This window comes from Podarcis erhardii, assembly GCF_964252035.2.
Source record: "Podarcis erhardii genome assembly, chromosome: 1".
NCBI classification, from domain to species: Eukaryota; Metazoa; Chordata; class Lepidosauria; order Squamata; family Lacertidae; genus Podarcis; species Podarcis erhardii.
The window spans coordinates 11,750,433-11,766,900 of record NC_138497.1 but is presented as its reverse complement, the minus strand read 5'-3'; the positions used below and the strand labels follow the sequence as shown (position 1 = coordinate 11,766,900).

Below are 16,468 nucleotides of genomic sequence, written 5' to 3'. Positions count from 1 at the left end.
GAAAGTATCAGTTGTATTTCCTCTTCCAAGAAGATGGGCACATTCAGGCCCAAATCCAGTTAAGCCAAAGTACTTGGCTTTAGACTAACGGAACTAATCTGACTTAAATCCTAGGACTTTAGCTTAGGACCCTGAGTTGTGGATTGGGTTGTTAATTACTCCTGATGGTAATCCTGCGGCTTCCATAACCTGGTGTAGTTTTGTCAACTGGTGGAGAATGAAAATGACTCCTCCATGACATTTGCAATGCCATCTGTTCACTGCTGCCTGTTTCTCGTTCCCGCAAGATTAGGAATTGGCTGAGCACGGATTCATGGAATGGGAAGGGTATGTTGCTGGAACAGCAGTTTCTCACCCCCTTCACCTTCTTCAGGCAAGAGAGGAAACATTAGATACAAATCGCAGGTGACTCAGAGGAGAATGTGCAGATGATTGCACAAGAATAAAACCCCTCTGGCTGGCTTAAAGGCAAGTGCCAACTGTTGACAATCCCCAACAAATTTAAAGAGGGATTACAGAATTACCGCTCCCCCTCCAAATTCTTCGAAACCTCTTTTAATCCAGGCTATTTGAGTCCTTTCCACTGGTGCTGCTTTGACCATCTTCTTCCTTGGAGGTTTTTAAGCAGAGGTTGGATGGCCATTTGTCATGTATGATCTAGTGCAGGGGATGGAAACCTAAGGCCTGTGGGCCACAAGTGGCCCATGGGGGTCATTTAACCAGCCCATGGACCCCAGCCACCCACTCAGGGACCCCCGCCACCCAATCGGTTGGCTCCCATGCGCCGTGCTAAACTGGCGCGGAGCAAAACGAGGACCGCCTTCCGCGACTCTGGCCGGCTTCCCATTGGCATGCACATGCATGTGCGCGCGCACATGCACACAAACTTTAATAATAATAATAATAATAATAATAATAATAATAATAATAATTTATTTGTACCCCGCCCATCTGGCTGGGTTTCCCCAGCCACTCTGGGTGGCTTCCACAGAGACCAAAAATACACTAAAATGTCACACATTAAAAACTTCCCTTAAGATGTCTTCTGAATGTCAGGTAGTTGTTTATTGCTTTGACATCTGATGGGAGGGTGTTCCACAGGGTGGGCGCCACTACCGAGAAGGCCCTCTGCCTGGTTCCCTGTAGCTTTGCTTCTCGCAATGAGGGAACTGCCAGAAGGCCCTCGGCGCTGGACCTCAGCATCCAGGCAGAACGATGGGGGTGGAGACGTTCCTTCAGGTATACTCTGGCCGACTGCAGCGTCTGCGGGACCATGAACCGGCTCAAGCCACAAAAACTTTGCCGATCCCTGATCTAGTGGAGATTCCTGCATTACAGGGAGCTGGATCTGATGACCCTCAAGGTCTCTTCCAATTCTACAATTCTATCATTCTATCATTCTTCATCAGAACATGAGAAGAGCCCTGGTGGATCAAGCCAAAGACCCATCTGGTCCAACGTTCTGGTCTCACAGTGGCCAACCAGATGCCACCATGGGAAACCTGAAAGCATGTCCTTAGTACAACAGCACTTTCCCCTGTTGGAATTCCCAGCAACTGAGAGGCTTATTGGCCCCGACACTGGAAGGAGAACATAGGGGTTTGGGCCAGTAGCTATTGATAGCCTGATTTTCCATAAGTTTACCTAATCTTCTTTTAAAGCCCTCCAATTTGGTGGCCTTCACTGCCTCTTGAAGGATCTTATTCCATAGTTCAGCTATGAGCTGAGTAAAAAATAAATAAATGCTTTCCTTTGTCTGTCTTGCATCTTTCAACATTCAGCTTCACTGGATGTCCACAAGTTCTAGTGTCAGGAGAGAGAAAGAGAAACTCGTATTGCCTTCTTGTTTGTTCCTTCGTTCCAAATCTATGGAAGTACCAGATCACAAGTTACATCATCCACTGACAATAATGCGAACTGAGAACAACACAGGCTGCATCACACATTTGCTTATCAGTTCAGGTGTTTTTGTGTGTACCAGGACAGTGCATGGGATTCATTTCACTTACAAATAAGCACACATTTACAACTATGTTCTGGGGGGTGGTCCTACAAGGGTTTGCAATGTGACTCTGCCTGGGGAGTGATTTCAGTTGTGCATCATTCAACAGTAACTATTATTTATTTTGATTTATTTCATTTATTAAATTTCTATACTGCTCTTCATCTGAGGGTCACAGAGCGGTTAACAATATAAAAACACAGAAATACATAACGTAGTAACAAATGTAGTAATCAATACCCCGACCCCGACCCAATTTAAAAGGCCTTATATTATTTAACTAAAAGTCCTAGGAGAAGATAAATATTTTTTGCCTTGCACAGTGGTACCTCGGGTTACAAAAGCTCCGGGTTACAAACTCCGCTAACCCGGACGTAGTGCCTCGGGTTACGAACTTTGCCCCAGAATGAGAATGGAAATCGCGTGCTGGCAGTACGCCGGCAGCAGGAGGCCCCATTAGCCAAAGCGTCCCTCAGGTTAAGAACAGTTTTGGTTTAAGAATGGACCTCTGGAACAAATTAAGTTCGTAACCCAAGGTACCACTGTACAATGATGGCACCAGGCAAGCCTCCCTGGGGAGAGCAGCTCACAAGTGGGGAGCCACCACAGAAAAGGTCTGTTCTTCTGTTGCCACCCTCTGGATGTTAAGTTGTGGGTGAACATATCAGACGACACAGCGATTCTTCAAACAGCTCTTGTTTATTCACAGACCCAGAACAGAACAGAACTGAAAGGTTCAGCCAGCCTGCTTATATAGAGCTCCACTAGAACGCAACAGTAACCATTTTCTGAAACTATCCAATCACTGAACATCACTTTCAACCCCTTATTTGCATATGGGGACCTGAATGAAAACTATCTACAGTATCCCCCTGCTGGCCCAGGGTGAGAACTTCAGTACATAACACTGGACATCTTGCGGAGGGGATGCTCAAAGAAAGGCATCAGATGATGATTTCAGAGTCTGGGTCATTTCATCTGGGGAGAGGTATTTCTTGACATATGGGGAGAGGCAGTCCCCCCTTAACTAAGGGAATGGTTTGGCTTATGTTCAGGCATGCAATGGAAGGAGACAAAATCTAGCACTGTGTTCACAACAGGATGGATCCAGAAGGAAATGGGCTCATCTCCAGTTTTTAAAATCAAAACCCCTCAAATGCTATTCCATTACTGCAGGGTTCTAGGGCGTAAACAGCAATGTATGTTTGTCTGTGTTGTGTGTGTGTGATCAGAACTTGCTTTGTTTTTCTTCCAAACACGACGTGGCTAGCATATCATGCTCAACCCTCTTTTCTGGGTGTTTTTTGCAAATAAATTCTCTCAGGAAGTGCTATTTGTTTTGACAAACGTTTTTGAAATCTGTCATGTGGAATAATGAGCTTTCAAATGATGCACTCAGTGATCTAATTCGCACAGTATTGTTTCTGCTCTTTAAGCCGGGTAGCAGACATCTTGATACGAAACCCGGTGAAGGCAGCAAACTCGAACGCAGCCGCCCACCCACAGTGCCACTCATACCACCCGCTCTACGGATATGTGCCTAGCTGTGATGGCACAGAGGAGTGACTTGAGCTGCTGCATGTTTGACACGCAAGGCAATTCCGCCCATGATGCTTCTGGTCAACGCTCTCCATCCAGCACACATGGAAAGCTCGCCCCTTCTCTCTGAATGACACTGGGACAGTTTGTGGGGAGAGCTCTTTTTGAAGGCATAAACTTTCTGGGAAGGCAGAGACATTCTTACAGTATATTATCATAGAATCATAGAATCATAGAGTTGGAAGAGACCACAAGGGCCATCGAGTCCAACCCCCTGCCAAGCAGGAAACACCATCAGAGCACTCCTGACATATGGTTGTCAAGCCTCTGCTTAAAGACCTCCAAAGAAGGAGACTCCACCACACTCCTGGGCAGCAAATTCCACTGTCGAACAGCTCACGTTCCCACCTGAAATATACTCAGATTCGAGAGTGGATTTCATGCTCTTTATTCAGCTCATAGCGGTGAGGAGGAATGGAAGTCCCCCCAAAGTATCTGCTTTATATACATTATTTACACAATGGGCTGCACGTGATTGGCTAATTCCAGAATTCTCCTGTAGGCCAATCAGGTTGTGGATTCACTTCCATCTGGAGCTGGATTGGGTGGCTCCTGCAGACCAATCATACTGCTGCATTGTTCTAGGACCAATCAGATTGCTGCAGTTTGGATCCTATTCAACTCAGTACATAACACCACCACAATAAGGAGTTCAAGTTGGCATACATGGCTCTCCCCACATCTTCCTATGGAACTCCCTGCCTCTTGAAATTAGGCAGGAACCTTTTAGATGCCTGCTGAAAACCTTTCTGTTTCAGAACGCCTCCCTAGACTAGAGATGTTGGGGAGTTCCAACCAAAAAAAAAAAAATGGGAGCAACAATTGCCGCTGCTCACCTGTTTGTCCCGTGTCCGAAATGGAAGCCCATCCAGTCAGCATTCACTGCTGTTGTTGCTCTCAGGCTGCAAAAAAGATTTACGCACACACACACAATTTGCATTGTGCTTCATTTGCACTGGAACGAACAGGGTGGACTAAGATGACGATAACACAGCACGCCTAGTTTACGTCAGCTTGGCTGTGTTTCTCAGAAAGCAAGGAAAATGGTGGGCAGGTTTTTAAATAGCCGAGGCCAAAAAGCAACCTGCAAGCTTAGTGAGACCTCGGCCTGACTTGGGATGCCTTGTTAACGGTGTGAGCCAAGTTAGAATCATAGAATTGTAGAGTTGGAAGGGATGCAAGGATCATCTAGTCCAACCCCTTGAAATGCAGGAATCACAGCTAAAAATCACCATCCAACCTCTGCTTAAAAACCTCCAATGAAGGTGTCAGGATGCTGTCGGCAGCTCCCGGCTGGTTGCCCAGGGAAGTATAAAGACAAGGAAAAGTTTCTTACAGTCCTTTTTTTAATTCCAGACTTTACAGACAGAGGCCGTAATGGCGTTGTCCCAAGTGAATCTCCACCCCCCCCTTCTCTCCCACTTCCTCATTCATCTTCGTCTCCTCCTCTACGGATGCTGCTATGTGCCCTCTGTCTTTGAGCTCTTTGCTCTCCTACTTTTAAGGCTCGCCAGGTTCTGGGAGATGGTGGGTCTGGAATGTTTTCTAGTAACAACGTGTCAGCCAGCTGCTGCTCTGCTTCTGCCTGCTCCTCTTCTCCCATTATTTCCCAGCTTTCCCCCTCACCTGCCTCTGAGCTGTAACCTCCTGCAAACCCCTGTTGTAATCTATACTGTCTTCCTCTTCCTCCTCCCTGGAAGGGTCAGGATGGGGAGGCAGATGCCACCATTCCTCCTCCTCTGCCCAGCCTCTGACAGAAGGAGAGTCCTTTCCCGAATCACCCTGATTCACCTTGTAATTTGGGGTACACACACACAGCTGATGCATGCCGCCCAGGACTTACAAAGCTAGCCCAGTATCGCCCACACAGGCTGGCAGCAGCTGGGCACTCAATCTCAAGTCTTTCCCCAGGACTGCTGCCTAACAGTGACTCTGGCACCATCTCCTATGCTCTATCACTGCTCCAGGCCCCTTGTCTGCTTATGTGAAGATCTGTTTTGCTCATTAATCAAATTGCATGTGTTTTGAGACTATGATTCTGGCCTGTGCAATATGTGACCCGCCAAGCTGCTTGCAAACTCCTAGCACTGTGAGGTGGCCCGCACAAACGGGCAGCGTCATTCAGCAATTGGTAAGCTGCGGTTCATGACCGAAGAGGTGTGTTTGACTGGAGTGAGAAACAAATTTTGCAGCCATGCAACCCCTTCCCACTCCTGTTCCCGGTGGTGGCGGTGGTGAGGGAACACTCAGCTACTTCTTGTGCTTATCCTATTTGCAAGATGGTTCGAGTGTGACTCATTCGAACGATGTGCACAGGGTTCCTCTGGCAGTCTGAACAAGCTCCAGTCCCTCCTGTGTACAACATGTTCTCTCCCAGATAACATCATTTTAACTTCATTCAAAAGCACATTTTCTGTCGCAAATGTCAAAAGGCAGCCTCATCATAAACTGATAGCGCTGTGTTGAGGGTTCACAAGTTAACAGTTTGGGCATGAAAGGGCAGCTTTCCAAGGCCCCACAGTTTCCTTGAAAGGCTCTCTCACTTTCTCACAGCTGTTAGCAACCTGTTTATCACCTTAAAAAAAAACCCTGCACTTAAAATAAAATAAAATACCAGTGTCTTTGGGAGTTGGGTCAGCCAGTCAGGGAAGCTGTCATGCCGTGTAACCAATTAGATTTAGTTGTATGTTTACCTCATGATTTGGCTGTGATGATTGCAGTGTAGGGGGGCTGGTCTTAAATGGCCCTTCCAGTTCTACAGTTCTATTATTCTATGAAGCCAAATCAGAATGAGGGTAGGAACTAATGTCCTCACTCTAAAAAGGCTTCGTGATAAAGCCAAGTAATCACATCACAAAGTCAGTCTTGTGCTGAACATGTTCTTCTCTGTTCATATCTTTCCCTCCACCACCACCCCAAACCATTACTGAAAGGGAGGCTCTTTTTCCGAGTTGTGAAAGCTTCTATGAAAAGCACGTCATGTTTCCACTCAATCTTAAAAAAAAACCTAACCTGTATTCATTTTGCTAGTTCTCAGGTCATGTTTTGACCACTTAAGAATGCTGCCACAAGACACATGAATCAATTCATCCTTTTAATTAATTAATTGATTGATTGATTGATTGATTGATTGATTCCTTCATCACACAGTGGGGTTTTATTTATTTTACTGAATGTCTGCTGGCGTTGTCACCTGAGAAGGGATGTTCATTGCCATTGGTGCTGGATATGGGATGCAGAGCTGGCCTCTTGAGCAATTTGCACCCATTGATACGGGGTCCATGCAAGTGATCCTGCTGGCTGATTACTGAGAAATATTGCCTTGAGTCAAGAAACGTGTTTTTGGAGGATTTTCCTAGAGCCTTTCAACTTGTGCATTGGCCTCCTACTATGACCCTTGTACAAGTGGTAACCTGATGTTTTTGTAAGATAGATTGGATGCTAACTTATACTGACTCAGACCATGGTCCATCTAACTCAGTACTGTCTACGTTGACTGGCAGTGACTGTCCAGGATTTCAGACTGGGTCTCTCACTGGAGATGCCAGGGTATGAACCAGGGGCCGCTTTTATGCAAGGTAGATGCTCTACCATTGAGTTATGACCCTTACACGTTCTGTTAGGATATAGAGAGTTGGAATCTAGATAGCAATTTTGTGTGTGTGTGTGTGTGTGTGTGTGTGTGTGTGTGTGTTTCTTACAATGTTAGATTAGGAAGAAAGAAGAAAAGGGGGGTAGAGGGAGAGGGGGAATGGTGAGTGTGGTGGGGTCAGGTGGTAATCCTTCTATTCTTCTATTTAGTGTATATGTGTGGTTTTGTGTCAGCGTCACTTGCGTGGGTTCTCTTTACTATTTGCTTGTTGTATTTATTTGGGGGGTGAGAGAGGTTGGGGGTGGCCTAGGGTGTAGTTGGTTGTCTTTGATTGGCTGTAGTGAAATTTGTTTCCGGGTGTGAGTGGTGTGTGTGTGTGTGTTTGGATCAGGTTGTTGTCTTGTTGAGCTGTGTATAAAGGGGAACCATACCAGGGTGAAGGCATCTTGTATTTGTCCCCATGTCAGTTTCAGTTTGTTGCTTAGTTGTTTCTAATAAGGCTGTTTCCCATACTATTTGATACCATTGGTCCATGCTTACTCCTGACATGTCTCCCCAGTGTCTGGCTATGATGCTTCTGGATGCTGAGCGTAGGTGGGTTATGAGCTCTTTGTGATGTGAGTGGGCATTATTATGTTGGAAGATGTTTAGTAGGGCCAGTTCTGGGGTGACTTCTAATACTTGCTTAGTTACTTTGCATATTTCTTGTATGATTGATGTCTAGAAGAGTTGGATTTTAGAACATTCTCACCACATGTGGAGGAATGTGCCTCTGGAGGTGCATCCTCTCCAGCATTTGGGTGAGGTTCCTGGGCGTTAGTTTCCGTAGTGTTAGGTACCACCTGTAAGTGAGTTTCAGAGTGAGTTCTTTTCTTTTCGCTGATATGGATTTAAAGGGAGGTTTAGACCACATTCTGGTCCGTTGGGTGGGGCTAATCTCATAACCTATGTCATCCATCGTTTTTTGATTCCATTGAGGGGGTTTCTATATAGCAATTTTGTTGACTATAGCAAGTTAGGTAAGTGAATTTTTAAATCTCTAGGATGAATTAGGGGCGGGAAAAGTTCTCCCAACCTTGCCAAATTTCAGCTCAGAGCAAAGGAACCTGCAGTCCTTCAGATGTTGCTGGACTCTTAACTTCCATCAGCCCAGCCAGTATGCCCAATGGTCAGGGAGGATGGGAGCTGTGGTCCAATATTATCTGGAAGGACATCAACACCCCCAATCCTGCATTAGCAGAAACCCACATCTGAAACTCATCCCTGGGCTGGTGTGATATCCCCTTATCTCACACACTCCCTGAAGGCTGCTTATTTTGGACTTGAGAGGGAAATGTGTAAAAGTAGCCCTTGTTTGCTTTCAGAGTTAACAAAGCCTCACACAGCTTATTCCCACCCCACAGATTTGGCTCTCTGGGGCAGTTTGTTGTGTGAGATGGTTGCTTTCCTTCCCAGTGACCCATCCTAAATCCCAAAGCTGTGCATTTCAATCTCTGCTTCCTCAAAAACAAAGCAAACCTCCCAGCGAATGTGTTTGCAGCCAGTGGGAGGCTGGGATTGTTGCTTTTTCTCCCAGGCCTCCCTTTGATTTACCGATCCAAGGACGCAGCAGACATGAAGGTCCAGTCGGCTTGGTGTGACTTTATATACATAAGAATGAGAAAGGAAAACAGCTCACTGCCACCCACTCTAAAGTTGCATCTTCAACAGAGACAGGAAGCTGCAGCAGAAGTTGGAAAGACGTTTCAACGGTGAGTTTTCTTGGAACTTGGGAAACCTGGAAGCAATCATAAACATGATATGAAATGTTAACCTTTCCCCCTTGTTCTCCTCTTGATCTTACTCTACTCTGTTTTAAACATTAGCACCGTTGGTGAGGATTAGTCCCAAACAAAGCAGGGCATTCATTCTCCCTCCTTGTTCCGTTTGAGAAGCTAGGCGGCAAAACCTGGCAGTCGGAGACAAGAAAGACATCTCTTCAGGTTGGCTTTTTGTCGAACGATTCTTTCCACTGAAGAGTATTGTTCTTTTCGCTTCTTCTTCAACACAGCCGAAAGGCAGCTGCGGTGGGATGAGGTGGAATTATTCTAGCAAAGCAAATTCTGAATCTGTCTCTCCCATTGATTCCACAGGAGATATCGGAAGCAATGGATCTGCAACGGAGGCTTTGTTTTTCTGTTTCAGGCAAATCTCGGATTTAATTTGCCCTCTCCCTTTTCGGTAATGCAAGCTCCCAGAGCAAATTAGGTTCCCTATAATGAGACACGAGTAGACAGCTTCCTAGCGGAAGTCCATGTCCAGACAGCAAGGCCTAGAAATGAATAACAACACATGGTCCGCATTTCCAGCCTATGTTGACCTAAACAAATGATCAATCGAAATGCAGGAGCCATATAAATAAGGATATTATAAGATCACCACGTAAAATGAGAGAGGCTTAGAGACTTTAAAACAAAACAAAACAAAACTGAGATGCCGCCAGGGCTTGGGTTTAGATGCAAGTTTTGGGAAATGCAAAAAAAGTCAATTTTAACGTAGGTATAAGCTGCCTTATAGGTTATTTGCCTATTTGTCCATTTAGCACAATATACTTTAATGGACAGTGCTTCTGGGTCTTGGGCAGAACATCTTTTAACAGCAAGTCTGTCAGTTAGCTTCATCAGTTAGAGAAAGTTATGTTTATTTTATATTTGATTATATTTTATATTTTGATTATTTGGGGTGTGAAAATGACCTGGCCATTACGAAACAATAGGGGGCCATTGGGGGCCATTGGGGGTCATTGGACAGGCAAGAGAACTGTCCTCCCCTTTGCCCTGATGTGTGGAGAGAGACTGGGTGTGAGGTGACAGGAAAAGAGAGCTATTGAGCAAGCGTTGCTGGAAGGAAGGAAGGAAGGAAGGAAGGAAGGAAGGAAGGAAGGAAGGAAGGAAGGAAGGAGAAGAAGGAGAAGGAGAAGGAGAAGGAGAAGGAGAAGGAGAAGGAGAAGGAGAAGGAGAAGGAGAAGGAGAAGGAGAAGGAGAAGAAACAAGAACAACAACAAAGACTGGGATCCTGGGATCCATCTTGGGCAGGTTGGCTGTAGGCTGGCTGGGAGAGATGCCTTGGACTGCAGGGCTGCTTTGCAGTGGGGGACAAGCCCCTCTTGAAATGACCATGCTGTAAGATTTGGACTCCCTCCCTGCAGGCTAAAGGTGTAAATAGGTGAACAAACCATATTTCTTAAAGCTACAACAATATCCTCCATGTCTCAGTTCTCCAAAGGACCACAGACCCTGGAACCCCTTGGGCTCTTGCCACTGCTTGGCAAAGAGATGGGGAGACACCCAACTTTTCAAACAATATATATATATATATATATATGAGTGTTTGCTTGCTAATGTATTTTCTGTTCTAATTTACTTTCGTTGAATCTGCAACTTCATGTTGAAAACAACACATGTTGAAAACAACACTATGGAATATCTGAGGGTCCCATATCCTCCATTTCCCTCTTTTTTTATCCCTGCCCCTCCTCGTTCCCCCACAACAGCCAGTAAAAACAGTTCAATTGCAGACTAATGCAAATATAGTACAGAGAGACAATTCATGATCTGAGTTGAAACAGGGAAGGGGAACATGTGTTCCCTTCCAGCTGTTGTGGGGCTCCAGCTCCCATCGCCCCAATAGTCAGGAATGATGGGGGTGGCCCCCATGGATGAATTACAAGGGACCATTTTGAGTGGAGCAGGCTTAATGCAACACTGCAGAGAGACAGCAGCCTTGTTTAGAAATGAAGCGTGATGGCCGTCCTGTGGCACTTTTGCATCTTTCATGATGTTCCTTCTGCAGAACGTTGGCCGCCCTGAAAATGACCTCCCAGTGTCCTTGGGAATGTATTTCTTCATGCAAGAGTTCTCTTGCTTGAGATGTGCTCCCTTCCATTCTGTTTCCAGCTCAAAAGACATCATTCCATGTTGGGATCTCCTCGGTTCATCTGCTAAAATGAGCCTGTATATTGTCTGAATGAGACATAGACCCAAACTGGCTGGTGCTGGATTGCAGCTTCCTCCTCCTCCTCCTCCTCTTCATGCTCCAGCTTGTCTGGAAGATTCAGAGAGAAAACAAGAACGCCATCAACATTGTACACTGAATAGCATAGCAACCCTTTGCTCTAGCACCACAGTTGGAGGCAGTAAATGATTTCGGAATAGCAGTTGCCGGAAAACACAAAGGAAGAGAGAGTTCTCGTGCTCAGGGTCCTGCTTGTGGGTTTCCCACAGGCGTCTGGATGGCCACTGTGAGAACAGGAAGCCAGACTCTTGCATTTTAGTTGGGGAGGATAGGTTTTAGTTTGTTTTGAATGAAAACTGAGATTCTCCATAACCCTCCCCAACTAAAATGCATGAGACCGGCCATTAAGATTGGCGAAAAATCTTCTAGCAGGTAAAAGGAATCACGTAAGGGAGGCAAAAACATCTCAGTGCTGTGAGCAATCATCTCTTTCTCGAATCTATTATTTCATCCCTTTGCATTACATTCAGCTGCCTGTTGTTGTTGTCGCTTAGTCGCTTAGCCGTGTCTGACTCTTCATGACCCCATGGACCAGAACATGCCAGGCACTTCCACTGCCTCCCGCAGTTTGGTCAAACTCATGCTGGTAGCTTTGAGAACTCTGTCCAACCATCTCATCCTCTGCCGTCTCCTTCTCCTTGTGCCCTCAATCTTTCTTAACACCAGGGTGTTTTCCAGGGAGTCTTCTCTTCTCATGACGTGGCCAAAGTATTGGAGTCTCAGCTTCAGGATCTGTCCTTCCAGTGAGCACTCAGGGCTGATTTCCTTCAGAATGGATAGGTTTGATCTTCTTGCAGTCCATGGGACTCTCAAGAGTCTCCTCCAGCACCATAATTCAAAAGCATCAATTCTTCGGTGATCAGCCTTCTTTATGGTCCAGCTCTCACTTCCATACATCACTACTGGGAAAACCATAGCTTTAACTATACGAACCTTTGTTGGCAAGGTGATGTCTACCTGTGTAGAAACACAACCCATATTGAGCCTCACAGGATAGGCTTGCACAACATCAAGTGAAATGACATACATGTCATCTATTGTGGCTGGGACAAATTGAAAGGCTCATGGGCTGCATTCAGCTCGCTGTGGGCCCCACACCATGCACAGTGCTCACATCAGTACAGTTCACATCAACCAAGCTGGTGCAATCCAGATGTTCTGCTGTTCACCTCCCAACAGTCTCATCCTGCACAGTGCCAGAGCCCAGCGCCAAACTCATGAATTCACCATTCATGTAAAAGCTTTCCCAATTGGGTGCCTTCCAGATGTTTTCATCTGGAAGCTTGGGGCTGATGGGACTTAAGAGCATATTAATAATAATAATAATAATAATAATAATAATAATAATATACCCCACCCATCTGGCTGGGTTGCCCCAGCCACTCTGGGTGGCTTCCAACAAATAAAAAAACATAATAAAGCATTAAACATTAGTAGTACCAATCTGATCCAATATAAAAAGTCACAATAACTTTAAAATAAACAACTTATTTATCTGCCCGGACACTGAGGTCCAAGGTCGAGGGCCTTCTGACGGTTCCCTCACTGTGAGAAGCTAAGCTACAGGGAACCAGGCAAAGGGCCTTCTCAGTAGTGGCACCCGCCCTGTGGAATGCCCTCCCACCAGATGTCAAAATGATAAACAACTACCTGACATTTAGAAGACATCTGAAGGCAGCCCTGTTTAGGGAAGCTTTTTATATTTAACAGACTATTGTATTTTAATATGCTTTTGCAAGCCACTCAAAGTGGCTGGGGAAACCTAGCCAGATGGGCGGGGTATAAATAAATTATTATTATTATTATTATTATTATTATTATTATTATTATTATTATATCAAACAAAGCAACATTCAACAATCCATCGGAATCTAATAGTAAACAGTAAAATTAAACATCAGCAATAGCCTGCTGAACGAGGTCAATGGCCCATCTAAATTAAGGTTACCAGACGTCCCCGTTTCCCGGGGACAGTCCCCGTATTTACAACTCAGTCCCCATACAAAATCCATTGAAGTTGAAAAGTGTCCCCGGATTCATTGAAAAAAAATCTGGTAACCTTAATCTAAATCTAGCATCCTGTTGTCACAGTGGCCAACCAGATGCCTGTGGGGAAACCCACAAGCAGGATCCGACCACACGAGAGCCTTCTCCTCTCCTGTTGTTTCCAGCAAATGAAATTTAGAAGCATCACTGCCTCCGATTGTAGAGGCAGAGCCCAGCCATCATGGCTCGTAGCCATTGGTAGTCTTGTTTTTAATTTCTATGTTTTAATTTCTATGTGTTTTTAACCACTTTGAGATCTTTTGATGGAGGGTGGTATTTAAAACTAATAATAATAATAATAATAATAATAATAATAATGCAGAATGCAGCTACCGGGACTCTTGGCATCGCACTAAGCTGGAGCTGCCCTGCTGCCTCTTTAGAGATTACTCCGGAAAGATAATAATCATTTTCTCCTCGCAGCTTAGTAGCCCTGCGGCGATAACTGACTCTTCCCTTAAAGCAGCCAGAATTTTGCAAGTGCGTTTTGCTGCTGCCAGCGTGTTCCAGTGGGGACCTTGAAAGCCTATTCTCTGGGCAGATGGACTGTTTTCGCTGTGTATCGCTCGAGAGCCTGCGGGAGTCAGGATGCAAAAGAAGAAATGGGCTCTGGATTTTCCTTAACATTCTCCAGAAAGGGAGAGACAGATAAAGAAGCTTGGATTTCTCTGCCTGACCTAATTTCTCTCCCATGCATGGGATGGCATATCTTGCCGCTTTGCTGCCTGGCTTCGCCCCCTCCCTGGCTTTCCTGCTTCTTATTATGTACACCAACCTGGTGCCCTCTGGCTGTTTTGAATTATAGCTCCCATCAACCCCATCCCCTGGGCTGGGCCTGGTGGGATTTGTGGTCCAAAGCAGCCGCAAGGCACCAGGTTAGGAAAGACTGATTTAGACCCTAACAGTTAGCTCAGTCGGTTAGAACATGGTGCTGATAACACCAAGGTTGCAGGTTCGATCCCTGGGTGGGACAGCTGTGAGCGTGCACCCATATACAGCCCACGTCTTCAGCGCCTGCATGGGCTGGGTGTCGGGAGCACCTTCTCTGACCTTGCAATCACAGGAACGCAGAAGGAGCAGAGCAGCATTCCCGAGGAATAGGTCCTGGTGCAGTGGACCCACATTTGCTATTGTGAGCACCTCAAAAGCAGCAGAGTAACGGAAGCAAAGCTGTGGAGGTTTTGTTGCATACCTAATTGAAATATACTTGGAGTCGAGTGTGGATTTCATGCTCTTTATTCACCTAATAGTAGTGAGGAATGCCAGTTCCCCCAAAATGTCTGCTTTACATACATTATTGACACAATGGGCCTCACGTGATTGGCTAATTCCGGGATTCTCCTGTAGGCCAATCAGGTTGTGGATTCACTTCCACCTGGTGCTGGATTGGGTGGCTCCTGCAGATCAATCAGACTGCTGTATTCTGAATCCTATTGTTCTAGGACCAATCAGGCTGCTGTATTTTGGATCCTATTCAACTCAGTACATAACACTAATTTATTTCTACTGATTAAACAAATAAAAGAACATAACAAACATGTACGAGAGACAGAGCTCTCTCATACTGCCATCTTGTCTCTAGCTAGATCAAAGAAAAACCGGCACAGTGCTAGGGACGGAAGTCTGGAAGAGTCGTTCCGTCCCCTCCTTTCTCACAGACAGAAAGCAAAACAAACATGATCTGGTGATCTTTGCGATGGGAGGGATGAAAATACTGACAAGCTGCATATTCCTCATTGCAGGAGGTTGGACTAGATGATCCTCAGGGTCCCTTCCAACTCGACAATTCTGTGATTCTATGATTCAGCCACACTGGTGGAGCCATGCTGAAATGCCCTTTCATTTCACCACCATGTTGTCAGCAATGTCAATTGGGAGGGCAAAAAGACAGGCAACATGCAGTGAAATGGGGCAGGGGCTTGTTGTTGGTGGCACCACCAGAGCTTCTCACTGTGCCCCCTGTTTTCTTTTCCCATAATACTTCCAAAAAGTAACCTTTTAAAATGAACCATGGAAAGAGAAGAAGGGAAGTCACTGATATCTTAAGGATGTACAATGGGTATTTTAAATTGTAAAACAGAAAAATTTAATAAAAATTATATTAAAAAGAGAGAGAGAAAGGCTGTAGCTCAAGGGCAGAGAATCTGCTTTGCATGAAGTAGGTTTCAGGTTCGATCCAGGGCATTGCCAGGTAGGGCTGGGAATGCCCCCTGCCTGAAACCCTGGAGAACAATGGACCTTCTGCAAGCGGAGCAGATGAGCAATGGTCCTTCCTGATGCTGCATCGAGCCCTGCAAACCAGCGCAGGTCAGATCAGCAGCTGCAAGCTCCATCTGCCTCCCTGGAACAACTTATCCAGCTGTTGATCCACAAGGACACGGTTGCTCGGTTGCTCCTGAGACAGGACGTACCGGTCCTCTCCTCCAGGCTAGCGGGGGTTCATTTCCTAGCTATTGTCATGTCCTCCTCCCTGCTGTCACAAGCAGCTATTAAGCAATCCAGTTACCTGGCAGGAAATAGCTTCTTAGGCTCACCTTGGACTCACCCTGGCGATAGACGCAAGCATCCCGCATATCCGTGACATCTCGGCGGAGGAGGGAGCAAATTGCTTTTCAAGCCAAAGCAATGGCAATTATTAAAAGCATCGACCTGAATGAGGGTCGATGTTTTCATCTGAAAACAAAATCATTCACAATCTGCTGTTTGTTGCCATCCTGGCAAGCTCTGTGATGACTCAATTTGTGTGTGTGTCACTTTCCCAGTCTACGTTCCACCCAGCCTTCCTCGTTCCTTGATGAATTGTGGCTTGTAGCTATCAGTCTGGAAATTCCAGGGAGAGGTAACATCCTACCAGCCAAAGTGAAAAAGATAGAAAAGATATGCATTGAACTTCCTCGAATTGTGCAATACCTTTATCCGCAGTGAGTCTCCTCTGCTTCAGTAGCTCACTTTAACCCCCCCCCCCAGGTGGGCCATTGGCCTGATCCTGCAGTCTCTTCATGTGTTTCCAACTTTTTGTGCAATAAGAGATCAGAATCTAATCAACTCTTTTGTTGATTTCAGCATGTTACATAGGAAGACAGAGCAAGTAAGGGAACCCCCATTGCCTTCCTTGCTCTCTATCCTATTTATTTATATTTTTATTTATTGCATCTATAGCCCACCTTTTCGTCCAA

The 16,468-nt window shown here is 45.6% G+C and overlaps 1 long non-coding RNA gene across 1 annotated transcript; it reads right to left on the bottom strand.

Moving 5' to 3' along the window:
- Positions 1–8,814: 8,814 nt before the first annotated feature.
- Positions 8,815–16,064, bottom strand: LOC309345393. Its single transcript, XR_014158220.1, has 2 exons — positions 15,827–16,064; positions 8,815–8,970 (listed from the first exon to the last, which is right to left on the bottom strand). It is a non-coding gene; the product is annotated as an uncharacterized lncRNA (long non-coding RNA).
- Between the last annotated feature and the right edge of the window lie 404 nt (positions 16,065–16,468).